General features: G+C 45.3%; 45 non-coding genes across 45 annotated transcripts; all 45 read left to right on the forward strand.

Annotated features, from left to right (window-relative positions):
• Positions 1 to 104: 104 nt before the first annotated feature.
• Positions 105 to 223, forward strand: LOC134117750 (5S ribosomal RNA). The gene has a single exon (XR_009949306.1). It is a non-coding gene; the product is annotated as a 5S ribosomal RNA (ribosomal RNA).
• A 339-nt stretch (positions 224 to 562) lies between these two features.
• Positions 563 to 681, forward strand: LOC134117751 (5S ribosomal RNA). The gene has a single exon (XR_009949307.1). It is a non-coding gene; the product is annotated as a 5S ribosomal RNA (ribosomal RNA).
• Positions 682 to 1,020: 339 nt separating this feature from the next.
• On the forward strand, positions 1,021 to 1,139 carry LOC134117752 (5S ribosomal RNA). Its single transcript, XR_009949308.1, has one exon. It is a non-coding gene; the product is annotated as a 5S ribosomal RNA (ribosomal RNA).
• Positions 1,140 to 1,483: 344 nt separating this feature from the next.
• LOC134117753 (5S ribosomal RNA) lies at positions 1,484 to 1,602 on the forward strand. Its single transcript, XR_009949309.1, has one exon. It is a non-coding gene; the product is annotated as a 5S ribosomal RNA (ribosomal RNA).
• Positions 1,603 to 1,997: 395 nt separating this feature from the next.
• LOC134117754 (5S ribosomal RNA) lies at positions 1,998 to 2,116 on the forward strand. Its single transcript, XR_009949310.1, has one exon. It is a non-coding gene; the product is annotated as a 5S ribosomal RNA (ribosomal RNA).
• Positions 2,117 to 2,455: 339 nt separating this feature from the next.
• LOC134117755 (5S ribosomal RNA) lies at positions 2,456 to 2,574 on the forward strand. The gene has a single exon (XR_009949311.1). It is a non-coding gene; the product is annotated as a 5S ribosomal RNA (ribosomal RNA).
• A 344-nt stretch (positions 2,575 to 2,918) lies between these two features.
• On the forward strand, positions 2,919 to 3,037 carry LOC134117756 (5S ribosomal RNA). Its single transcript, XR_009949312.1, has one exon. It is a non-coding gene; the product is annotated as a 5S ribosomal RNA (ribosomal RNA).
• Positions 3,038 to 3,376: 339 nt separating this feature from the next.
• Positions 3,377 to 3,495, forward strand: LOC134117757 (5S ribosomal RNA). Its single transcript, XR_009949313.1, has one exon. It is a non-coding gene; the product is annotated as a 5S ribosomal RNA (ribosomal RNA).
• Positions 3,496 to 3,890: 395 nt separating this feature from the next.
• LOC134118799 (5S ribosomal RNA) lies at positions 3,891 to 4,009 on the forward strand. The gene has a single exon (XR_009950360.1). It is a non-coding gene; the product is annotated as a 5S ribosomal RNA (ribosomal RNA).
• Positions 4,010 to 4,348: 339 nt separating this feature from the next.
• Positions 4,349 to 4,467, forward strand: LOC134117758 (5S ribosomal RNA). Its single transcript, XR_009949314.1, has one exon. It is a non-coding gene; the product is annotated as a 5S ribosomal RNA (ribosomal RNA).
• Positions 4,468 to 4,862: 395 nt separating this feature from the next.
• LOC134118827 (5S ribosomal RNA) lies at positions 4,863 to 4,981 on the forward strand. The gene has a single exon (XR_009950388.1). It is a non-coding gene; the product is annotated as a 5S ribosomal RNA (ribosomal RNA).
• Positions 4,982 to 5,320: 339 nt separating this feature from the next.
• LOC134117760 (5S ribosomal RNA) lies at positions 5,321 to 5,439 on the forward strand. Its single transcript, XR_009949316.1, has one exon. It is a non-coding gene; the product is annotated as a 5S ribosomal RNA (ribosomal RNA).
• Positions 5,440 to 5,834: 395 nt separating this feature from the next.
• LOC134118800 (5S ribosomal RNA) lies at positions 5,835 to 5,953 on the forward strand. The gene has a single exon (XR_009950361.1). It is a non-coding gene; the product is annotated as a 5S ribosomal RNA (ribosomal RNA).
• A 339-nt stretch (positions 5,954 to 6,292) lies between these two features.
• Positions 6,293 to 6,411, forward strand: LOC134117761 (5S ribosomal RNA). Its single transcript, XR_009949317.1, has one exon. It is a non-coding gene; the product is annotated as a 5S ribosomal RNA (ribosomal RNA).
• Positions 6,412 to 6,806: 395 nt separating this feature from the next.
• LOC134117762 (5S ribosomal RNA) lies at positions 6,807 to 6,925 on the forward strand. The gene has a single exon (XR_009949318.1). It is a non-coding gene; the product is annotated as a 5S ribosomal RNA (ribosomal RNA).
• Positions 6,926 to 7,264: 339 nt separating this feature from the next.
• On the forward strand, positions 7,265 to 7,383 carry LOC134117763 (5S ribosomal RNA). The gene has a single exon (XR_009949319.1). It is a non-coding gene; the product is annotated as a 5S ribosomal RNA (ribosomal RNA).
• Positions 7,384 to 7,727: 344 nt separating this feature from the next.
• On the forward strand, positions 7,728 to 7,846 carry LOC134117764 (5S ribosomal RNA). The gene has a single exon (XR_009949320.1). It is a non-coding gene; the product is annotated as a 5S ribosomal RNA (ribosomal RNA).
• A 339-nt stretch (positions 7,847 to 8,185) lies between these two features.
• Positions 8,186 to 8,304, forward strand: LOC134117765 (5S ribosomal RNA). The gene has a single exon (XR_009949321.1). It is a non-coding gene; the product is annotated as a 5S ribosomal RNA (ribosomal RNA).
• Positions 8,305 to 8,643: 339 nt separating this feature from the next.
• On the forward strand, positions 8,644 to 8,762 carry LOC134117766 (5S ribosomal RNA). Its single transcript, XR_009949322.1, has one exon. It is a non-coding gene; the product is annotated as a 5S ribosomal RNA (ribosomal RNA).
• Positions 8,763 to 9,106: 344 nt separating this feature from the next.
• LOC134117767 (5S ribosomal RNA) lies at positions 9,107 to 9,225 on the forward strand. The gene has a single exon (XR_009949323.1). It is a non-coding gene; the product is annotated as a 5S ribosomal RNA (ribosomal RNA).
• Positions 9,226 to 9,564: 339 nt separating this feature from the next.
• Positions 9,565 to 9,683, forward strand: LOC134117768 (5S ribosomal RNA). Its single transcript, XR_009949324.1, has one exon. It is a non-coding gene; the product is annotated as a 5S ribosomal RNA (ribosomal RNA).
• A 339-nt stretch (positions 9,684 to 10,022) lies between these two features.
• On the forward strand, positions 10,023 to 10,141 carry LOC134117769 (5S ribosomal RNA). Its single transcript, XR_009949325.1, has one exon. It is a non-coding gene; the product is annotated as a 5S ribosomal RNA (ribosomal RNA).
• Positions 10,142 to 10,485: 344 nt separating this feature from the next.
• LOC134117771 (5S ribosomal RNA) lies at positions 10,486 to 10,604 on the forward strand. The gene has a single exon (XR_009949327.1). It is a non-coding gene; the product is annotated as a 5S ribosomal RNA (ribosomal RNA).
• A 339-nt stretch (positions 10,605 to 10,943) lies between these two features.
• LOC134117772 (5S ribosomal RNA) lies at positions 10,944 to 11,062 on the forward strand. Its single transcript, XR_009949328.1, has one exon. It is a non-coding gene; the product is annotated as a 5S ribosomal RNA (ribosomal RNA).
• A 339-nt stretch (positions 11,063 to 11,401) lies between these two features.
• On the forward strand, positions 11,402 to 11,520 carry LOC134117773 (5S ribosomal RNA). The gene has a single exon (XR_009949329.1). It is a non-coding gene; the product is annotated as a 5S ribosomal RNA (ribosomal RNA).
• Positions 11,521 to 11,864: 344 nt separating this feature from the next.
• LOC134117774 (5S ribosomal RNA) lies at positions 11,865 to 11,983 on the forward strand. Its single transcript, XR_009949330.1, has one exon. It is a non-coding gene; the product is annotated as a 5S ribosomal RNA (ribosomal RNA).
• A 395-nt stretch (positions 11,984 to 12,378) lies between these two features.
• LOC134117775 (5S ribosomal RNA) lies at positions 12,379 to 12,497 on the forward strand. Its single transcript, XR_009949331.1, has one exon. It is a non-coding gene; the product is annotated as a 5S ribosomal RNA (ribosomal RNA).
• A 339-nt stretch (positions 12,498 to 12,836) lies between these two features.
• On the forward strand, positions 12,837 to 12,955 carry LOC134117776 (5S ribosomal RNA). Its single transcript, XR_009949332.1, has one exon. It is a non-coding gene; the product is annotated as a 5S ribosomal RNA (ribosomal RNA).
• A 344-nt stretch (positions 12,956 to 13,299) lies between these two features.
• LOC134117777 (5S ribosomal RNA) lies at positions 13,300 to 13,418 on the forward strand. The gene has a single exon (XR_009949333.1). It is a non-coding gene; the product is annotated as a 5S ribosomal RNA (ribosomal RNA).
• Positions 13,419 to 13,757: 339 nt separating this feature from the next.
• Positions 13,758 to 13,876, forward strand: LOC134117778 (5S ribosomal RNA). The gene has a single exon (XR_009949334.1). It is a non-coding gene; the product is annotated as a 5S ribosomal RNA (ribosomal RNA).
• A 395-nt stretch (positions 13,877 to 14,271) lies between these two features.
• Positions 14,272 to 14,390, forward strand: LOC134118801 (5S ribosomal RNA). The gene has a single exon (XR_009950362.1). It is a non-coding gene; the product is annotated as a 5S ribosomal RNA (ribosomal RNA).
• A 339-nt stretch (positions 14,391 to 14,729) lies between these two features.
• On the forward strand, positions 14,730 to 14,848 carry LOC134117779 (5S ribosomal RNA). The gene has a single exon (XR_009949335.1). It is a non-coding gene; the product is annotated as a 5S ribosomal RNA (ribosomal RNA).
• Positions 14,849 to 15,243: 395 nt separating this feature from the next.
• Positions 15,244 to 15,362, forward strand: LOC134118829 (5S ribosomal RNA). Its single transcript, XR_009950390.1, has one exon. It is a non-coding gene; the product is annotated as a 5S ribosomal RNA (ribosomal RNA).
• A 339-nt stretch (positions 15,363 to 15,701) lies between these two features.
• On the forward strand, positions 15,702 to 15,820 carry LOC134117780 (5S ribosomal RNA). Its single transcript, XR_009949336.1, has one exon. It is a non-coding gene; the product is annotated as a 5S ribosomal RNA (ribosomal RNA).
• Positions 15,821 to 16,215: 395 nt separating this feature from the next.
• LOC134118802 (5S ribosomal RNA) lies at positions 16,216 to 16,334 on the forward strand. Its single transcript, XR_009950363.1, has one exon. It is a non-coding gene; the product is annotated as a 5S ribosomal RNA (ribosomal RNA).
• A 339-nt stretch (positions 16,335 to 16,673) lies between these two features.
• Positions 16,674 to 16,792, forward strand: LOC134117782 (5S ribosomal RNA). The gene has a single exon (XR_009949338.1). It is a non-coding gene; the product is annotated as a 5S ribosomal RNA (ribosomal RNA).
• A 395-nt stretch (positions 16,793 to 17,187) lies between these two features.
• On the forward strand, positions 17,188 to 17,306 carry LOC134117783 (5S ribosomal RNA). The gene has a single exon (XR_009949339.1). It is a non-coding gene; the product is annotated as a 5S ribosomal RNA (ribosomal RNA).
• A 339-nt stretch (positions 17,307 to 17,645) lies between these two features.
• On the forward strand, positions 17,646 to 17,764 carry LOC134117784 (5S ribosomal RNA). Its single transcript, XR_009949340.1, has one exon. It is a non-coding gene; the product is annotated as a 5S ribosomal RNA (ribosomal RNA).
• A 344-nt stretch (positions 17,765 to 18,108) lies between these two features.
• Positions 18,109 to 18,227, forward strand: LOC134117785 (5S ribosomal RNA). Its single transcript, XR_009949341.1, has one exon. It is a non-coding gene; the product is annotated as a 5S ribosomal RNA (ribosomal RNA).
• A 339-nt stretch (positions 18,228 to 18,566) lies between these two features.
• Positions 18,567 to 18,685, forward strand: LOC134117786 (5S ribosomal RNA). Its single transcript, XR_009949342.1, has one exon. It is a non-coding gene; the product is annotated as a 5S ribosomal RNA (ribosomal RNA).
• Positions 18,686 to 19,024: 339 nt separating this feature from the next.
• On the forward strand, positions 19,025 to 19,143 carry LOC134117787 (5S ribosomal RNA). Its single transcript, XR_009949343.1, has one exon. It is a non-coding gene; the product is annotated as a 5S ribosomal RNA (ribosomal RNA).
• Positions 19,144 to 19,487: 344 nt separating this feature from the next.
• Positions 19,488 to 19,606, forward strand: LOC134117788 (5S ribosomal RNA). Its single transcript, XR_009949344.1, has one exon. It is a non-coding gene; the product is annotated as a 5S ribosomal RNA (ribosomal RNA).
• Positions 19,607 to 19,945: 339 nt separating this feature from the next.
• Positions 19,946 to 20,064, forward strand: LOC134117789 (5S ribosomal RNA). The gene has a single exon (XR_009949345.1). It is a non-coding gene; the product is annotated as a 5S ribosomal RNA (ribosomal RNA).
• A 339-nt stretch (positions 20,065 to 20,403) lies between these two features.
• On the forward strand, positions 20,404 to 20,522 carry LOC134117790 (5S ribosomal RNA). The gene has a single exon (XR_009949346.1). It is a non-coding gene; the product is annotated as a 5S ribosomal RNA (ribosomal RNA).
• Positions 20,523 to 20,866: 344 nt separating this feature from the next.
• Positions 20,867 to 20,985, forward strand: LOC134117791 (5S ribosomal RNA). The gene has a single exon (XR_009949347.1). It is a non-coding gene; the product is annotated as a 5S ribosomal RNA (ribosomal RNA).
• The last annotated feature ends 50 nt before the right edge of the window (positions 20,986 to 21,035 follow it).

Raw genomic sequence — 21,035 nt, forward strand, 5'->3', positions numbered from 1 at the left:
TAGGAACCTCTCTTGCCAATGCTAAGAACTGCTTCAATTTTAGAAAAAGAAACTTCTGATTATCTTTGACACGTTTTAAAGGATTAGGAAAAAGATGAAAAGCAGCTTACGGCCATACCTCTCTGGTTCCGCCCGATCTCGTCTGATCTCGGAAGCTAAGCAGAGCAGGGCCTGGTTAGTACCTGGATGGAAGACCGCCTGGGAATCCCAGGTGCCGTAAGCTTTTTCACTTCTCTCTCTGAAAGCCGCCCAGCGCCGTAGATTGTACACCTACACAATTGTAAAAAAAAATTCACATTGTAGAAGAGATGCAATAGGAAGAAGATGAAAGGTGGCTTACGTCCATACCATCGTCAGGCCATTTGAGGTGGCGGGGACTGCAATGGCCATTCACCGATTGGCTGGGACTCCTGGGCGGGTCTTCTCTAGTCCATCCAATTTTCGGCATGGGATGTCACAGCCTTCTTTGCATACCCTTATTTAACCCACACAAAGATGCCAACGGCAGGCGTGTCATAATTCATTGACGCATTATAAAGGATTAGGAAAAAGATGAAAAGCAGCTTACGGCCATACCTCTCTGGTTCCGCCCGATCTCGTCTGATCTCGGAAGCTAAGCAGAGCAGGGCCTGGTTAGTACCTGGATGGAAGACCGCCTGGGAATCCCAGGTGCCGTAAGCTTTTTCACTTCTCTCTCTGAAAGCCGCCCAGCGCCGTAGATTGTACACCTACACAATTGTAAAAAAAATTTCACATTGTAGAAGAGATGCAATAGGAAGAAGATGAAAGGTGGCTTACGTCCATACCATCGTCAGGCCATTTGAGGTGGCGGGGACTGCAATGGCCATTCACCGATTGGCTGGGACTCCTGGGCGGGTCTTCTCTAGTCCATCCAATTTTCGGCATGGGATGTCACAGCCTTCTTTGCATACCCTTATTTAACCCACACAAAGATGCCAACGGCAGGCGTGTCATAATTCATTGACGCATTATAAAGGATTAGGAAAAAGATGAAAAGCAGCTTACGGCCATACCTCTCTGGTTCCGCCCGATCTCGTCTGATCTCGGAAGCTAAGCAGAGCAGGGCCTGGTTAGTACCTGGATGGAAGACCGCCTGGGAATCCCAGGTGCCGTAAGCTTTTTCACTTCTCTCTCCGAAAGCCGCCCAGCGCCGTAGATTGTACACCTGTTTTAAAGTTGGATATGAAAGGAAATTAGACAATATTATCCAAAATGATTCCGTTTCATGATTGCTAAATTAGTGTTGATCAACATTTACGATTGGCATACTATTGTTTGTAATTTAGCCGTTGAAATACAGGTGCTAACCCAACATGTTAGAATTGCCAGTGAAGAAAAGTAAAGTTACCTTCAGGCTTTAGGAACCTCTCTTGCCAATGCTAAGAACTGCTTCAATTTTAGAAAAAGAAACTTCTGATTATCTTTGACACGTTTTAAAGGATTAGGAAAAAGATGAAAAGCAGCTTACGGCCATACCTCTCTGGTTCCGCCCGATCTCGTCTGATCTCGGAAGCTAAGCAGAGCAGGGCCTGGTTAGTACCTGGATGGAAGACCGCCTGGGAATCCCAGGTGCCGTAAGCTTTTTCACTTCTCTCTCCGAAAGCCGCCGAGCGCCGCAGATTGTACACCTACAAATTACAAAAAGAACATCACATTGTTGAAGATATGCATGTTTAGTGTTGTTTTAACGTTGGATATGAAAGGAAATTAGACAATATTATCCAAAATGATTCCGTTTCATGATTGCTAAATTAGTGTTGATCAACATTTACGATTGGCATACTATTGTTTGTAATTTAGCCGTTGAAATACAGGTGCTAACCCAACATGTTAGAATTGCCAGTGAAGAAAAGTAAAGTTACCTTCAGGCTTTAGGAACCTCTCTTGCCAATGCTAAGAACTGCTTCAATTTTAGAAAAAGAAACTTCTGATTATCTTTGACACGTTTTAAAGGATTAGGAAAAAGATGAAAAGCAGCTTACGGCCATACCTCTCTGGTTCCGCCCGATCTCGTCTGATCTCGGAAGCTAAGCAGAGCAGGGCCTGGTTAGTACCTGGATGGAAGACCGCCTGGGAATCCCAGGTGCCGTAAGCTTTTTCACTTCTCTCTCTGAAAGCCGCCCAGCGCCGTAGATTGTACACCTACACAATTGTAAAAAAAATTTCACATTGTAGAAGAGATGCAATAGGAAGAAGATGAAAGGTGGCTTACGTCCATACCATCGTCAGGCCATTTGAGGTGGCGGGGACTGCAATGGCCATTCACCGATTGGCTGGGACTCCTGGGCGGGTCTTCTCTAGTCCATCCAATTTTCGGCATGGGATGTCACAGCCTTCTTTGCATACCCTTATTTAACCCACACAAAGATGCCAACGGCAGGCGTGTCATAATTCATTGACGCATTATAAAGGATTAGGAAAAAGATGAAAAGCAGCTTACGGCCATACCTCTCTGGTTCCGCCCGATCTCGTCTGATCTCGGAAGCTAAGCAGAGCAGGGCCTGGTTAGTACCTGGATGGAAGACCGCCTGGGAATCCCAGGTGCCGTAAGCTTTTTCACTTCTCTCTCCGAAAGCCGCCCAGCGCCGTAGATTGTACACCTATTTTAAAGTTGGATATGAAAGGAAATTAGACAATATTATCCAAAATGATTCCGTTTCATGATTGCTAAATTAGTGTTGATCAACATTTACGATTGGCATACTATTGTTTGTAATTTAGCCGTTGAAATACAGGTGCTAACCCAACATGTTAGAATTGCCAGTGAAGAAAAGTAAAGTTACCTTCAGGCTTTAGGAACCTCTCTTGCCAATGCTAAGAACTGCTTCAATTTTAGAAAAAGAAACTTCTGATTATCTTTGACACGTTTTAAAGGATTAGGAAAAAGATGAAAAGCAGCTTACGGCCATACCTCTCTGGTTCCGCCCGATCTCGTCTGATCTCGGAAGCTAAGCAGAGCAGGGCCTGGTTAGTACCTGGATGGAAGACCGCCTGGGAATCCCAGGTGCCGTAAGCTTTTTCACTTCTCTCTCTGAAAGCCGCCCAGCGCCGTAGATTGTACACCTACACAATTGTAAAAAAAAATTCACATTGTAGAAGAGATGCAATAGGAAGAAGATGAAAGGTGGCTTACGTCCATACCATCGTCAGGCCATTTGAGGTGGCGGGGACTGCAATGGCCATTCACCGATTGGCTGGGACTCCTGGGCGGGTCTTCTCTAGTCCATCCAATTTTCGGCATGGGATGTCACAGCCTTCTTTGCATACCCTTATTTAACCCACACAAAGATGCCAACGGCAGGCGTGTCATAATTCATTGACGCATTATAAAGGATTAGGAAAAAGATGAAAAGCAGCTTACGGCCATACCTCTCTGGTTCCGCCCGATCTCGTCTGATCTCGGAAGCTAAGCAGAGCAGGGCCTGGTTAGTACCTGGATGGAAGACCGCCTGGGAATCCCAGGTGCCGTAAGCTTTTTCACTTCTCTCTCCGAAAGCCGCCGAGCGCCGCAGATTGTACACCTACAAATTACAAAAAGAACATCACATTGTTGAAGAGATGCATGTTTAGTGTTGTTTTAACGTTGGATATGAAAGGAAATTAGACAATATTATCCAAAATGATTCCGTTTCATGATTGCTAAATTAGTGTTGATCAACATTTACGATTGGCATACTATTGTTTGTAATTTAGCCGTTGAAATACAGGTGCTAACCCAACATGTTAGAATTGCCAGTGAAGAAAAGTAAAGTTACCTTCAGGCTTTAGGAACCTCTCTTGCCAATGCTAAGAACTGCTTCAATTTTAGAAAAAGAAACTTCTGATTATCTTTGACACGTTTTAAAGGATTAGGAAAAAGATGAAAAGCAGCTTACGGCCATACCTCTCTGGTTCCGCCCGATCTCGTCTGATCTCGGAAGCTAAGCAGAGCAGGGCCTGGTTAGTACCTGGATGGAAGATCGCCTGGGAATCCCAGGTGCCGTAAGCTTTTTCACTTCTCTCTCTGAAAGCCGCCCAGCGCCGTAGATTGTACACCTACACAATTGTAAAAAAAAATTCACATTGTAGAAGAGATGCAATAGGAAGAAGATGAAAGGTGGCTTACGTCCATACCATCGTCAGGCCATTTGAGGTGGCGGGGACTGCAATGGCCATTCACCGATTGGCTGGGACTCCTGGGCGGGTCTTCTCTAGTCCATCCAATTTTCGGCATGGGATGTCACAGCCTTCTTTGCATACCCTTATTTAACCCACACAAAGATGCCAACGGCAGGCGTGTCATAATTCATTGACGCATTATAAAGGATTAGGAAAAAGATGAAAAGCAGCTTACGGCCATACCTCTCTGGTTCCGCCCGATCTCGTCTGATCTCGGAAGCTAAGCAGAGCAGGGCCTGGTTAGTACCTGGATGGAAGACCGCCTGGGAATCCCAGGTGCCGTAAGCTTTTTCACTTCTCTCTCCGAAAGCCGCCGAGCGCCGCAGATTGTACACCTACAAATTACAAAAAGAACATCACATTGTTGAAGAGATGCATGTTTAGTGTTGTTTTAACGTTGGATATGAAAGGAAATTAGACAATATTATCCAAAATGATTCCGTTTCATGATTGCTAAATTAGTGTTGATCAACATTTACGATTGGCATACTATTGTTTGTAATTTAGCCGTTGAAATACAGGTGCTAACCCAACATGTTAGAATTGCCAGTGAAGAAAAGTAAAGTTACCTTCAGGCTTTAGGAACCTCTCTTGCCAATGCTAAGAACTGCTTCAATTTTAGAAAAAGAAACTTCTGATTATCTTTGACACGTTTTAAAGGATTAGGAAAAAGATGAAAAGCAGCTTACGGCCATACCTCTCTGGTTCCGCCCGATCTCGTCTGATCTTGGAAGCTAAGCAGAGCAGGGCCTGGTTAGTACCTGGATGGAAGACCGCCTGGGAATCCCAGGTGCCGTAAGCTTTTTCACTTCTCTCTCTGAAAGCCGCCCAGCGCCGTAGATTGTACACCTACACAATTGTAAAAAAAAATTCACATTGTAGAAGAGATGCAATAGGAAGAAGATGAAAGGTGGCTTACGTCCATACCATCGTCAGGCCATTTGAGGTGGCGGGGACTGCAATGGCCATTCACCGATTGGCTGGGACTCCTGGGCGGGTCTTCTCTAGTCCATCCAATTTTCGGCATGGGATGTCACAGCCTTCTTTGCATACCCTTATTTAACCCACACAAAGATGCCAACGGCAGGCGTGTCATAATTCATTGACGCATTATAAAGGATTAGGAAAAAGATGAAAAGCAGCTTACGGCCATACCTCTCTGGTTCCGCCCGATCTCGTCTGATCTCGGAAGCTAAGCAGAGCAGGGCCTGGTTAGTACCTGGATGGAAGACCGCCTGGGAATCCCAGGTGCCGTAAGCTTTTTCACTTCTCTCTCCGAAAGCCGCCGAGCGCCGCAGATTGTACACCTACAAATTACAAAAAGAACATCACATTGTTGAAGAGATGCATGTTTAGTGTTGTTTTAACGTTGGATATGAAAGGAAATTAGACAATATTATCCAAAATGATTCCGTTTCATGATTGCTAAATTAGTGTTGATCAACATTTACGATTGGCATACTATTGTTTGTAATTTAGCCGTTGAAATACAGGTGCTAACCCAACATGTTAGAATTGCCAGTGAAGAAAAGTAAAGTTACCTTCAGGCTTTAGGAACCTCTCTTGCCAATGCTAAGAACTGCTTCAATTTTAGAAAAAGAAACTTCTGATTATCTTTGACACGTTTTAAAGGATTAGGAAAAAGATGAAAAGCAGCTTACGGCCATACCTCTCTGGTTCCGCCCGATCTCGTCTGATCTCGGAAGCTAAGCAGAGCAGGGCCTGGTTAGTACCTGGATGGAAGATCGCCTGGGAATCCCAGGTGCCGTAAGCTTTTTCACTTCTCTCTCTGAAAGCCGCCCAGCGCCGTAGATTGTACACCTACACAATTGTAAAAAAAAATTCACATTGTAGAAGAGATGCAATAGGAAGAAGATGAAAGGTGGCTTACGTCCATACCATCGTCAGGCCATTTGAGGTGGCGGGGACTGCAATGGCCATTCACCGATTGGCTGGGACTCCTGGGCGGGTCTTCTCTAGTCCATCCAATTTTCGGCATGGGATGTCACAGCCTTCTTTGCATACCCTTATTTAACCCACACAAAGATGCCAACGGCAGGCGTGTCATAATTCATTGACGCATTATAAAGGATTAGGAAAAAGATGAAAAGCAGCTTACGGCCATACCTCTCTGGTTCCGCCCGATCTCGTCTGATCTCGGAAGCTAAGCAGAGCAGGGCCTGGTTAGTACCTGGATGGAAGACCGCCTGGGAATCCCAGGTGCCGTAAGCTTTTTCACTTCTCTCTCCGAAAGCCGCCGAGCGCCGCAGATTGTACACCTACAAATTACAAAAAGAACATCACATTGTTGAAGAGATGCATGTTTAGTGTTGTTTTAACGTTGGATATGAAAGGAAATTAGACAATATTATCCAAAATGATTCCGTTTCATGATTGCTAAATTAGTGTTGATCAACATTTACGATTGGCATACTATTGTTTGTAATTTAGCCGTTGAAATACAGGTGCTAACCCAACATGTTAGAATTGCCAGTGAAGAAAAGTAAAGTTACCTTCAGGCTTTAGGAACCTCTCTTGCCAATGCTAAGAACTGCTTCAATTTTAGAAAAAGAAACTTCTGATTATCTTTGACACGTTTTAAAGGATTAGGAAAAAGATGAAAAGCAGCTTACGGCCATACCTCTCTGGTTCCGCCCGATCTCGTCTGATCTCGGAAGCTAAGCAGAGCAGGGCCTGGTTAGTACCTGGATGGAAGACCGCCTGGGAATCCCAGGTGCCGTAAGCTTTTTCACTTCTCTCTCTGAAAGCCGCCCAGCGCCGTAGATTGTACACCTACACAATTGTAAAAAAAATTTCACATTGTAGAAGAGATGCAATAGGAAGAAGATGAAAGGTGGCTTACGTCCATACCATCGTCAGGCCATTTGAGGTGGCGGGGACTGCAATGGCCATTCACCGATTGGCTGGGACTCCTGGGCGGGTCTTCTCTAGTCCATCCAATTTTCGGCATGGGATGTCACAGCCTTCTTTGCATACCCTTATTTAACCCACACAAAGATGCCAACGGCAGGCGTGTCATAATTCATTGACGCATTATAAAGGATTAGGAAAAAGATGAAAAGCAGCTTACGGCCATACCTCTCTGGTTCCGCCCGATCTCGTCTGATCTCGGAAGCTAAGCAGAGCAGGGCCTGGTTAGTACCTGGATGGAAGACCGCCTGGGAATCCCAGGTGCCGTAAGCTTTTTCACTTCTCTCTCCGAAAGCCGCCCAGCGCCGTAGATTGTACACCTGTTTTAAAGTTGGATATGAAAGGAAATTAGACAATATTATCCAAAATGATTCCGTTTCATGATTGCTAAATTAGTGTTGATCAACATTTACGATTGGCATACTATTGTTTGTAATTTAGCCGTTGAAATACAGGTGCTAACCCAACATGTTAGAATTGCCAGTGAAGAAAAGTAAAGTTACCTTCAGGCTTTAGGAACCTCTCTTGCCAATGCTAAGAACTGCTTCAATTTTAGAAAAAGAAACTTCTGATTATCTTTGACACGTTTTAAAGGATTAGGAAAAAGATGAAAAGCAGCTTACGGCCATACCTCTCTGGTTCCGCCCGATCTCGTCTGATCTCGGAAGCTAAGCAGAGCAGGGCCTGGTTAGTACCTGGATGGAAGACCGCCTGGGAATCCCAGGTGCCGTAAGCTTTTTCACTTCTCTCTCTGAAAGCCGCCCAGCGCCGTAGATTGTACACCTACACAATTGTAAAAAAAAATTCACATTGTAGAAGAGATGCAATAGGAAGAAGATGAAAGGTGGCTTACGTCCATACCATCGTCAGGCCATTTGAGGTGGCGGGGACTGCAATGGCCATTCACCGATTGGCTGGGACTCCTGGGCGGGTCTTCTCTAGTCCATCCAATTTTCGGCATGGGATGTCACAGCCTTCTTTGCATACCCTTATTTAACCCACACAAAGATGCCAACGGCAGGCGTGTCATAATTCATTGACGCATTATAAAGGATTAGGAAAAAGATGAAAAGCAGCTTACGGCCATACCTCTCTGGTTCCGCCCGATCTCGTCTGATCTCGGAAGCTAAGCAGAGCAGGGCCTGGTTAGTACCTGGATGGAAGACCGCCTGGGAATCCCAGGTGCCGTAAGCTTTTTCACTTCTCTCTCTGAAAGCCGCCCAGCGCCGTAGATTGTACACCTACACAATTGTAAAAAAAATTTCACATTGTAGAAGAGATGCAATAGGAAGAAGATGAAAGGTGGCTTACGTCCATACCATCGTCAGGCCATTTGAGGTGGCGGGGACTGCAATGGCCATTCACCGATTGGCTGGGACTCCTGGGCGGGTCTTCTCTAGTCCATCCAATTTTCGGCATGGGATGTCACAGCCTTCTTTGCATACCCTTATTTAACCCACACAAAGATGCCAACGGCAGGCGTGTCATAATTCATTGACGCATTATAAAGGATTAGGAAAAAGATGAAAAGCAGCTTACGGCCATACCTCTCTGGTTCCGCCCGATCTCGTCTGATCTCGGAAGCTAAGCAGAGCAGGGCCTGGTTAGTACCTGGATGGAAGACCGCCTGGGAATCCCAGGTGCCGTAAGCTTTTTCACTTCTCTCTCCGAAAGCCGCCCAGCGCCGTAGATTGTACACCTGTTTTAAAGTTGGATATGAAAGGAAATTAGACAATATTATCCAAAATGATTCCGTTTCATGATTGCTAAATTAGTGTTGATCAACATTTACGATTGGCATACTATTGTTTGTAATTTAGCCGTTGAAATACAGGTGCTAACCCAACATGTTAGAATTGCCAGTGAAGAAAAGTAAAGTTACCTTCAGGCTTTAGGAACCTCTCTTGCCAATGCTAAGAACTGCTTCAATTTTAGAAAAAGAAACTTCTGATTATCTTTGACACGTTTTAAAGGATTAGGAAAAAGATGAAAAGCAGCTTACGGCCATACCTCTCTGGTTCCGCCCGATCTCGTCTGATCTCGGAAGCTAAGCAGAGCAGGGCCTGGTTAGTACCTGGATGGAAGACCGCCTGGGAATCCCAGGTGCCGTAAGCTTTTTCACTTCTCTCTCTGAAAGCCGCCCAGCGCCGTAGATTGTACACCTACACAATTGTAAAAAAAAATTCACATTGTAGAAGAGATGCAATAGGAAGAAGATGAAAGGTGGCTTACGTCCATACCATCGTCAGGCCATTTGAGGTGGCGGGGACTGCAATGGCCATTCACCGATTGGCTGGGACTCCTGGGCGGGTCTTCTCTAGTCCATCCAATTTTCGGCATGGGATGTCACAGCCTTCTTTGCATACCCTTATTTAACCCACACAAAGATGCCAACGGCAGGCGTGTCATAATTCATTGACGCATTATAAAGGATTAGGAAAAAGATGAAAAGCAGCTTACGGCCATACCTCTCTGGTTCCGCCCGATCTCGTCTGATCTCGGAAGCTAAGCAGAGCAGGGCCTGGTTAGTACCTGGATGGAAGACCGCCTGGGAATCCCAGGTGCCGTAAGCTTTTTCACTTCTCTCTCTGAAAGCCGCCCAGCGCCGTAGATTGTACACCTACACAATTGTAAAAAAAATTTCACATTGTAGAAGAGATGCAATAGGAAGAAGATGAAAGGTGGCTTACGTCCATACCATCGTCAGGCCATTTGAGGTGGCGGGGACTGCAATGGCCATTCACCGATTGGCTGGGACTCCTGGGCGGGTCTTCTCTAGTCCATCCAATTTTCGGCATGGGATGTCACAGCCTTCTTTGCATACCCTTATTTAACCCACACAAAGATGCCAACGGCAGGCGTGTCATAATTCATTGACGCATTATAAAGGATTAGGAAAAAGATGAAAAGCAGCTTACGGCCATACCTCTCTGGTTCCGCCCGATCTCGTCTGATCTCGGAAGCTAAGCAGAGCAGGGCCTGGTTAGTACCTGGATGGAAGACCGCCTGGGAATCCCAGGTGCCGTAAGCTTTTTCACTTCTCTCTCCGAAAGCCGCCCAGCGCCGTAGATTGTACACCTGTTTTAAAGTTGGATATGAAAGGAAATTAGACAATATTATCCAAAATGATTCCGTTTCATGATTGCTAAATTAGTGTTGATCCACATTTACGATTGGCATACTATTGTTTGTAATTTAGCCGTTGAAATACAGGTGCTAACCCAACATGTTAGAATTGCCAGTGAAGAAAAGTAAAGTTACCTTCAGGCTTTAGGAACCTCTCTTGCCAATGCTAAGAACTGCTTCAATTTTAGAAAAAGAAACTTCTGATTATCTTTGACACGTTTTAAAGGATTAGGAAAAAGATGAAAAGCAGCTTACGGCCATACCTCTCTGGTTCCGCCCGATCTCGTCTGATCTCGGAAGCTAAGCAGAGCAGGGCCTGGTTAGTACCTGGATGGAAGACCGCCTGGGAATCCCAGGTGCCGTAAGCTTTTTCACTTCTCTCTCTGAAAGCCGCCCAGCGCCGTAGATTGTACACCTACACAATTGTAAAAAAAAATTCACATTGTAGAAGAGATGCAATAGGAAGAAGATGAAAGGTGGCTTACGTCCATACCATCGTCAGGCCATTTGAGGTGGCGGGGACTGCAATGGCCATTCACCGATTGGCTGGGACTCCTGGGCGGGTCTTCTCTAGTCCATCCAATTTTCGGCATGGGATGTCACAGCCTTCTTTGCATACCCTTATTTAACCCACACAAAGATGCCAACGGCAGGCGTGTCATAATTCATTGACGCATTATAAAGGATTAGGAAAAAGATGAAAAGCAGCTTACGGCCATACCTCTCTGGTTCCGCCCGATCTCGTCTGATCTCGGAAGCTAAGCAGAGCAGGGCCTGGTTAGTACCTGGATGGAAGACCGCCTGGGAATCCCAGGTGCCGTAAGCTTTTTCACTTCTCTCTCTGAAAGCCGCCCAGCGCCGTAGATTGTACACCTACACAATTGTAAAAAAAATTTCACATTGTAGAAGAGATGCAATAGGAAGAAGATGAAAGGTGGCTTACGTCCATACCATCGTCAGGCCATTTGAGGTGGCGGGGACTGCAATGGCCATTCACCGATTGGCTGGGACTCCTGGGCGGGTCTTCTCTAGTCCATCCAATTTTCGGCATGGGATGTCACAGCCTTCTTTGCATACCCTTATTTAACCCACACAAAGATGCCAACGGCAGGCGTGTCATAATTCATTGACGCATTATAAAGGATTAGGAAAAAGATGAAAAGCAGCTTACGGCCATACCTCTCTGGTTCCGCCCGATCTCGTCTGATCTCGGAAGCTAAGCAGAGCAGGGCCTGGTTAGTACCTGGATGGAAGACCGCCTGGGAATCCCAGGTGCCGTAAGCTTTTTCACTTCTCTCTCCGAAAGCCGCCCAGCGCCGTAGATTGTACACCTGTTTTAAAGTTGGATATGAAAGGAAATTAGACAATATTATCCAAAATGATTCCGTTTCATGATTGCTAAATTAGTGTTGATCAACATTTACGATTGGCATACTATTGTTTGTAATTTAGCCGTTGAAATACAGGTGCTAACCCAACATGTTAGAATTGCCAGTGAAGAAAAGTAAAGTTACCTTCAGGCTTTAGGAACCTCTCTTGCCAATGCTAAGAACTGCTTCAATTTTAGAAAAAGAAACTTCTGATTATCTTTGACACGTTTTAAAGGATTAGGAAAAAGATGAAAAGCAGCTTACGGCCATACCTCTCTGGTTCCGCCCGATCTCGTCTGATCTCGGAAGCTAAGCAGAGCAGGGCCTGGTTAGTACCTGGATGGAAGACCGCCTGGGAATCCCAGGTGCCGTAAGCTTTTTCACTTCTCTCTCCGAAAGCCGCCGAGCGCCGCAGATTGTACACCTACAAATTACAAAAAGAACATCACATTGTTGAAGATATGCATGTTTAGTGTTGTTTTAACGTTGGATATGAAAGGAAATTAGACAATATTATCCAAAATGATTCCGTTTCATGATTGCTAAATTAGTGTTGATCAACATTTACGATTGGCATACTATTGTTTGTAATTTAGCCGTTGAAATACAGGTGCTAACCCAACATGTTAGAATTGCCAGTGAAGAAAAGTAAAGTTACCTTCAGGCTTTAGGAACCTCTCTTGCCAATGCTAAGAACTGCTTCAATTTTAGAAAAAGAAACTTCTGATTATCTTTGACACGTTTTAAAGGATTAGGAAAAAGATGAAAAGCAGCTTACGGCCATACCTCTCTGGTTCCGCCCGATCTCGTCTGATCTCGGAAGCTAAGCAGAGCAGGGCCTGGTTAGTACCTGGATGGAAGACCGCCTGGGAATCCCAGGTGCCGTAAGCTTTTTCACTTCTCTCTCTGAAAGCCGCCCAGCGCCGTAGATTGTACACCTACACAATTGTAAAAAAAATTTCACATTGTAGAAGAGATGCAATAGGAAGAAGATGAAAGGTGGCTTACGTCCATACCATCGTCAGGCCATTTGAGGTGGCGGGGACTGCAATGGCCATTCACCGATTGGCTGGGACTCCTGGGCGGGTCTTCTCTAGTCCATCCAATTTTCGGCATGGGATGTCACAGCCTTCTTTGCATACCCTTATTTAACCCACACAAAGATGCCAACGGCAGGCGTGTCATAATTCATTGACGCATTATAAAGGATTAGGAAAAAGATGAAAAGCAGCTTACGGCCATACCTCTCTGGTTCCGCCCGATCTCGTCTGATCTCGGAAGCTAAGCAGAGCAGGGCCTGGTTAGTACCTGGATGGAAGACCGCCTGGGAATCCCAGGTGCCGTAAGCTTTTTCACTTCTCTCTCCGAAAGCCGCCCAGCGCCGTAGATTGTACACCTATTTTAAAGTTGGATATGAAAGGAAATTAGACAATATTATCCAAAATGATTCCGTTTCATGATTGCTAAATTAGTGTTGATCAACATTTACGATTGGCATACTATTGTTTGTAATTTAGCCGTTGAAATACAGGTGCTAACCCAACATGTTAGAATTGCCAGTGAAGAAAAGTAAAGTTACCTTCAGGCTTTAGGAACCTCTCTTGCCAATGCTAAGAACTGCTTCAATTTTAGAAAAAGAAACTTCTGATTATCTTTGACACGTTTTAAAGGATTAGGAAAAAGATGAAAAGCAGCTTACGGCCATACCTCTCTGGTTCCGCCCGATCTCGTCTGATCTCGGAAGCTAAGCAGAGCAGGGCCTGGTTAGTACCTGGATGGAAGACCGCCTGGGAATCCCAGGTGCCGTAAGCTTTTTCACTTCTCTCTCTGAAAGCCGCCCAGCGCCGTAGATTGTACACCTACACAATTGTAAAAAAAAATTCACATTGTAGAAGAGATGCAATAGGAAGAAGATGAAAGGTGGCTTACGTCCATACCATCGTCAGGCCATTTGAGGTGGCGGGGACTGCAATGGCCATTCACCGATTGGCTGGGACTCCTGGGCGGGTCTTCTCTAGTCCATCCAATTTTCGGCATGGGATGTCACAGCCTTCTTTGCATACCCTTATTTAACCCACACAAAGATGCCAACGGCAGGCGTGTCATAATTCATTGACGCATTATAAAGGATTAGGAAAAAGATGAAAAGCAGCTTACGGCCATACCTCTCTGGTTCCGCCCGATCTCGTCTGATCTCGGAAGCTAAGCAGAGCAGGGCCTGGTTAGTACCTGGATGGAAGACCGCCTGGGAATCCCAGGTGCCGTAAGCTTTTTCACTTCTCTCTCCGAAAGCCGCCGAGCGCCGCAGATTGTACACCTACAAATTACAAAAAGAACATCACATTGTTGAAGAGATGCATGTTTAGTGTTGTTTTAACGTTGGATATGAAAGGAAATTAGACAATATTATCCAAAATGATTCCGTTTCATGATTGCTAAATTAGTGTTGATCAACATTTACGATTGGCATACTATTGTTTGTAATTTAGCCGTTGAAATACAGGTGCTAACCCAACATGTTAGAATTGCCAGTGAAGAAAAGTAAAGTTACCTTCAGGCTTTAGGAACCTCTCTTGCCAATGCTAAGAACTGCTTCAATTTTAGAAAAAGAAACTTCTGATTATCTTTGACACGTTTTAAAGGATTAGGAAAAAGATGAAAAGCAGCTTACGGCCATACCTCTCTGGTTCCGCCCGATCTCGTCTGATCTCGGAAGCTAAGCAGAGCAGGGCCTGGTTAGTACCTGGATGGAAGATCGCCTGGGAATCCCAGGTGCCGTAAGCTTTTTCACTTCTCTCTCTGAAAGCCGCCCAGCGCCGTAGATTGTACACCTACACAATTGTAAAAAAAAATTCACATTGTAGAAGAGATGCAATAGGAAGAAGATGAAAGGTGGCTTACGTCCATACCATCGTCAGGCCATTTGAGGTGGCGGGGACTGCAATGGCCATTCACCGATTGGCTGGGACTCCTGGGCGGGTCTTCTCTAGTCCATCCAATTTTCGGCATGGGATGTCACAGCCTTCTTTGCATACCCTTATTTAACCCACACAAAGATGCCAACGGCAGGCGTGTCATAATTCATTGACGCATTATAAAGGATTAGGAAAAAGATGAAAAGCAGCTTACGGCCATACCTCTCTGGTTCCGCCCGATCTCGTCTGATCTCGGAAGCTAAGCAGAGCAGGGCCTGGTTAGTACCTGGATGGAAGACCGCCTGGGAATCCCAGGTGCCGTAAGCTTTTTCACTTCTCTCTCCGAAAGCCGCCGAGCGCCGCAGATTGTACACCTACAAATTACAAAAAGAACATCACATTGTTGAAGAGATGCATGTTTAGTGTTGTTTTAACGTTGGATATGAAAGGAAATTAGACAATATTATCCAAAATGATTCCGTTTCATGATTGCTAAATTAGTGTTGATCAACATTTACGATTGGCATACTATTGTTTGTAATTTAGCCGTTGAAATACAGGTGCTAACCCAACATGTTAGAATTGCCAGTGAAGAAAAGTAAAGTTACCTTCAGGCTTTAGGAACCTCTCTTGCCAATGCTAAGAACTGCTTCAATTTTAGAAAAAGAAACTTCTGATTATCTTTGACACGTTTTAAAGGATTAGGAAAAAGATGAAAAGCAGCTTACGGCCATACCTCTCTGGTTCCGCCCGATCTCGTCTGATCTTGGAAGCTAAGCAGAGCAGGGCCTGGTTAGTACCTGGATGGAAGACCGCCTGGGAATCCCAGGTGCCGTAAGCTTTTTCACTTCTCTCTCTGAAAGCCGCCCAGCGCCGTAGATTGTACACCTACACAATTGTAAAAAAAAATTCACATTGTAGAAGAGATGCAATAGGAAGAAGATGAAAGGTGGCTTACGTCCATACCATCGTCAGGCCATTTGAGGTGGCGGGGACTGCAATGGCCATTCACCGATTGGCTGGGACTCCTGGGCGGGTCTTCTCTAGTCCATCCAATTTTCGGCATGGGATGTCACAGCCTTCTTTGCATACCCTTATTTAACCCACACAAAGATGCCAACGGCAGGCGTGTCATAATTCATTGACGCATTATAAAGGATTAGGAAAAAGATGAAAAGCAGCTTACGGCCATACCTCTCTGGTTCCGCCCGATCTCGTCTGATCTCGGAAGCTAAGCAGAGCAGGGCCTGGTTAGTACCTGGATGGAAGACCGCCTGGGAATCCCAGGTGCCGTAAGCTTTTTCACTTCTCTCTCCGAAAGCCGCCGAGCGCCGCAGATTGTACACCTACAAATTACAAAAAGAACATCACATTGTTGAAGAGATGCATGTTTAGTGTTGTTTTAACGTTGGATATGAAAGGAAATTAGACAATATTATCCAAAATGATTCCGTTTCATGATTGCTAAATTAGTGTTGATCAACATTTACGATTGGCATACTATTGTTTGTAATTTAGCCGTTGAAATACAGGTGCTAACCCAACATGTTAGAATTGCCAGTGAAGAAAAGTAAAGTTACCTTCAGGCTTTAGGAACCTCTCTTGCCAATGCTAAGAACTGCTTCAATTTTAGAAAAAGAAACTTCTGATTATCTTTGACACGTTTTAAAGGATTAGGAAAAAGATGAAAAGCAGCTTACGGCCATACCTCTCTGGTTCCGCCCGATCTCGTCTGATCTCGGAAGCTAAGCAGAGCAGGGCCTGGTTAGTACCTGGATGGAAGATCGCCTGGGAATCCCAGGTGCCGTAAGCTTTTTCACTTCTCTCTCTGAAAGCCGCCCAGCGCCGTAGATTGTACACCTACACAATTGTAAAAAAAAATTCACATTGTAGAAGAGATGCAATAGGAAGAAGATGAAAGGTGGCTTACGTCCATACCATCGTCAGGCCATTTGAGGTGGCGGGGACTGCAATGGCCATTCACCGATTGGCTGGGACTCCTGGGCGGGTCTTCTCTAGTCCATCCAATTTTCGGCATGGGATGTCACAGCCTTCTTTGCATACCCTTATTTAACCCACACAAAGATGCCAACGGCAGGCGTGTCATAATTCATTGACGCATTATAAAGGATTAGGAAAAAGATGAAAAGCAGCTTACGGCCATACCTCTCTGGTTCCGCCCGATCTCGTCTGATCTCGGAAGCTAAGCAGAGCAGGGCCTGGTTAGTACCTGGATGGAAGACCGCCTGGGAATCCCAGGTGCCGTAAGCTTTTTCACTTCTCTCTCCGAAAGCCGCCGAGCGCCGCAGATTGTACACCTACAAATTACAAAAAGAACATCACATTGTTGAAGAGATGCATGTTTAGTGTTGTTTTAACGTTGGATATGAAAGGAAATTAGACAATATTATCCAAAATGATTCCGTTTCATGATTGCTAAATTAGTGTTGATCAACATTTACGATTGGCATACTATTGTTTGTAATTTAGCCGTTGAAATACAGGTGCTAACCCAACATGTTAGAATTGCCAGTGAAGAAAAGTAAAGTTACCTTCAGGCTTTAGGAACCTCTCTTGCCAATGCTAAGAACTGCTTCAATTTTAGAAAAAGAAACTTCTGATTATCTTTGACACGTTTTAAAGGATTAGGAAAAAGATGAAAAGCAGCTTACGGCCATACCTCTCTGGTTCCGCCCGATCTCGTCTGATCTCGGAAGCTAAGCAGAGCAGGGCCTGGTTAGTACCTGGATGGAAGACCGCCTGGGAATCCCAGGTGCCGTAAGCTTTTTCACTTCTCTCTCTGAAAGCCGCCCAGCGCCGTAGATTGTACACCTACACAATTGTAAAAAAAATTTCACATTGTAGAAGAGATGCAATAGGAAGAAGATGAAAGGTGGCTTACGTCCATACCATCGTCAGGCCATTTGAGGTGGCGGGGACTGCAATGGCCATTCACCGATTGGCTGGGACTCCTGGGCGGGTCTTCTCTAGTCCATCCAATTTTCGGCATGGGATGTCACAGCCTTCTTTGCATACCCTTATTTAACCCACACAAAGATGCCAACGGCAGGCGTGTCATAATTCATTGACGCATTATAAAGGATTAGGAAAAAGATGAAAAGCAGCTTACGGCCATACCTCTCTGGTTCCGCCCGATCTCGTCTGATCTCGGAAGCTAAGCAGAGCAGGGCCTGGTTAGTACCTGGATGGAAGACCGCCTGGGAATCCCAGGTGCCGTAAGCTTTTTCACTTCTCTCTCCGAAAGCCGCCCAGCGCCGTAGATTGTACACCTGTTTTAAAGTTGGATATGAAAGGAAATTAGACAATATTATCCAAAATGATTCCGTTTCATGATTGCTAAATTAGTGTTGATCAACATTTACGATTGGCATACTATTGTTTGTAATTTAGCCGTTGAAATACAGGTGCTAACCCAACATGTTAGAATTGCCAGTGAAGAAAAGTAAAGTTACCTTCAGGCTTTAGGAACCTCTCTTGCCAATGCTAAGAACTGCTTCAATTTTAGAAAAAGAAACTTCTGATTATCTTTGACACGTTTTAAAGGATTAGGAAAAAGATGAAAAGCAGCTTACGGCCATACCTCTCTGGTTCCGCCCGATCTCGTCTGATCTCGGAAGCTAAGCAGAGCAGGGCCTGGTTAGTACCTGGATGGAAGACCGCCTGGGAATCCCAGGTGCCGTAAGCTTTTTCACTTCTCTCTCTGAAAGCCGCCCAGCGCCGTAGATTGTACACCTACACAATTGTAAAAAAAAATTCACATTGTAGAAGAGATGCAATAGGAAGAAGATGAAAGGTGGCTTACGTCCATACCATCGTCAGGCCATTTGAGGTGGCGGGGACTGCAATGGCCATTCACCGATTGGCTGGGACTCCTGGGCGGGTCTTCTCTAGTCCATCCAATTTTCGGCATGGGATGTCACAGCCTTCTTTGCATACCCTTATTTAACCCACACAAAGATGCCAACGGCAGGCGTGTCATAATTCATTGACGCATTATAAAGGATTAGGAAAAAGATGAAAAGCAGCTTACGGCCATACCTCTCTGGTTCCGCCCGATCTCGTCTGATCTCGGAAGCTAAGCAGAGCAGGGCCTGGTTAGTACCTGGATGGAAGACCGCCTGGGAATCCCAGGTGCCGTAAGCTTTTTCACTTCTCTCTCTGAAAGCCGCCCAGCGCCGTAGATTGTACACCTACACAATTGTAAAAAAAATTTCACATTGTAGAAGAGATGCAATAGGAAGAAGATGAAAGGTGGCTTACGTCCATACCATCGTCAGGCCATTTGAGGTGGCGGGGACTGCAATGGCCATTCACCGATTGGCTGGGACTCCTGGGCGGGTCTTCTCTAGTCCATCCAATTTTCGGCATGGGATGTCACAGCCTTCTTTGCATACCCTTATTTAACCCACACAAAGATGCCAACGGCAGGCGTGTCATAATTCATTGACGCATTATAAAGGATTAGGAAAAAGATGAAAAGCAGCTTACGGCCATACCTCTCTGGTTCCGCCCGATCTCGTCTGATCTCGGAAGCTAAGCAGAGCAGGGCCTGGTTAGTACCTGGATGGAAGACCGCCTGGGAATCCCAGGTGCCGTAAGCTTTTTCACTTCTCTCTCCGAAAGCCGCCCAGCGCCGTAGATTGTACACCTGTTTTAAAGTTGGATATGAAAGGAAATTAGACAATATTATCCAAAATGATTCCGTTTCATGATTGCTAAATTAGTGTTGATCAACATTTACGATTGGCATACTATTGTTTGTAATTTAGCCGTTGAAATACAGGTGCTAACCCAACATGTTAGAATTGCCAGTGAAGAAAAGTAAAGTTACCTTCAGGCTTTAGGAACCTCTCTTGCCAATGCTAAGAACTGCTTCAATTTTAGAAAAAGAAACTTCTGATTATCTTTGACACGTTTTAAAGGATTAGGAAAAAGATGAAAAGCAGCTTACGGCCATACCTCTCTGGTTCCGCCCGATCTCGTCTGATCTCGGAAGCTAAGCAGAGCAGGGCCTGGTTAGTACCTGGATGGAAGACCGCCTGGGAATCCCAGGTGCCGTAAGCTTTTTCACTTCTCTCTCTGAAAGCCGCCCAGCGCCGTAGATTGTACACCTACACAATTGTAAAAAAAAATTCACATTGTAGAAGAGATGCAATAGGAAGAAGATGAAAGGTGGCTTACGTCCATACCATCGTCAGGCCATTTGAGGTGGCGGGGACTGCAATGGCCATTCACCGATTGGCTGGGACTCCTGGGCGGGTCTTCTCTAGTCCATCCAATTTTCGGCATGGGATGTCACAGCCTTCTTTGCATACCCTTATTTAACCCACACAAAGATGCCAACGGCAGGCGTGTCATAATTCATTGACGCATTATAAAGGATTAGGAAAAAGATGAAAAGCAGCTTACGGCCATACCTCTCTGGTTCCGCCCGATCTCGTCTGATCTCGGAAGCTAAGCAGAGCAGGGCCTGGTTAGTACCTGGATGGAAGACCGCCTGGGAATCCCAGGTGCCGTAAGCTTTTTCACTTCTCTCTCTGAAAGCCGCCCAGCGCCGTAGATTGTACACCTACACAATTGTAAAAAAAATTTCACATTGTAGAAGAGATGCAATAGGAAGAAGATGAAAGGTGGCTTACGTCCATACCATCGTCAGGCCATTTGAGGTGGCGGGGACTGCAATGGCCATTCACCGATTGGCTGGGACTCCTGGGCGGGTCTTCTCTAGTCCATCCAATTTTCGGCATGGGATGTCACAGCCTTCTTTGCATACCCTTATTTAACCCACACAAAGATGCCAACGGCAGGCGTGTCATAATTCATTGACGCATTATAAAGGATTAGGAAAAAGATGAAAAGCAGCTTACGGCCATACCTCTCTGGTTCCGCCCGATCTCGTCTGATCTCGGAAGCTAAGCAGAGCAGGGCCTGGTTAGTACCTGGATGGAAGACCGCCTGGGAATCCCAGGTGCCGTAAGCTTTTTCACTTCTCTCTCCGAAAGCCGCCCAGCGCCGTAGATTGTACACCTGTTTTAAAGTTGGATATGAAAGGAAATTAGACAATATTATCCAAAATGATTCCGTTTCATGATTGCTAAATTAGTGTTGATCAACATTTACGATTGGCATACTATTGTTTGTAATTTAGCCGTTGAAATACAGGTGCTAACCCAACATGTTAGAATTGCCAGTGAAGAAAAGTAAAGTTACCTTCAGGCTTTAGGAACCTCTCTTGCCAATGCTAAGAACTGCTTCAATTTTAGAAAAAGAAACTTCTGATTATCTTTGACACGTTTTAAAGGATTAGGAAAAAGATGAAAAGCAGCTTACGGCCATACCTCTCTGGTTCCGCCCGATCTCGTCTGATCTCGGAAGCTAAGCAGAGCAGGGCCTGGTTAGTACCTGGATGGAAGACCGCCTGGGAATCCCAGGTGCCGTAAGCTTTTTCACTTCTCTCTCTGAAAGCCGCCCAGCGCCGTAGATTGTACACCTA

The sequence above is a fragment of the Pungitius pungitius genome, unplaced genomic scaffold (assembly GCF_949316345.1).
Source record: "Pungitius pungitius unplaced genomic scaffold, fPunPun2.1 scaffold_24, whole genome shotgun sequence".
NCBI lineage: Eukaryota > Metazoa > Chordata > Actinopteri > Perciformes > Gasterosteidae > Pungitius > Pungitius pungitius.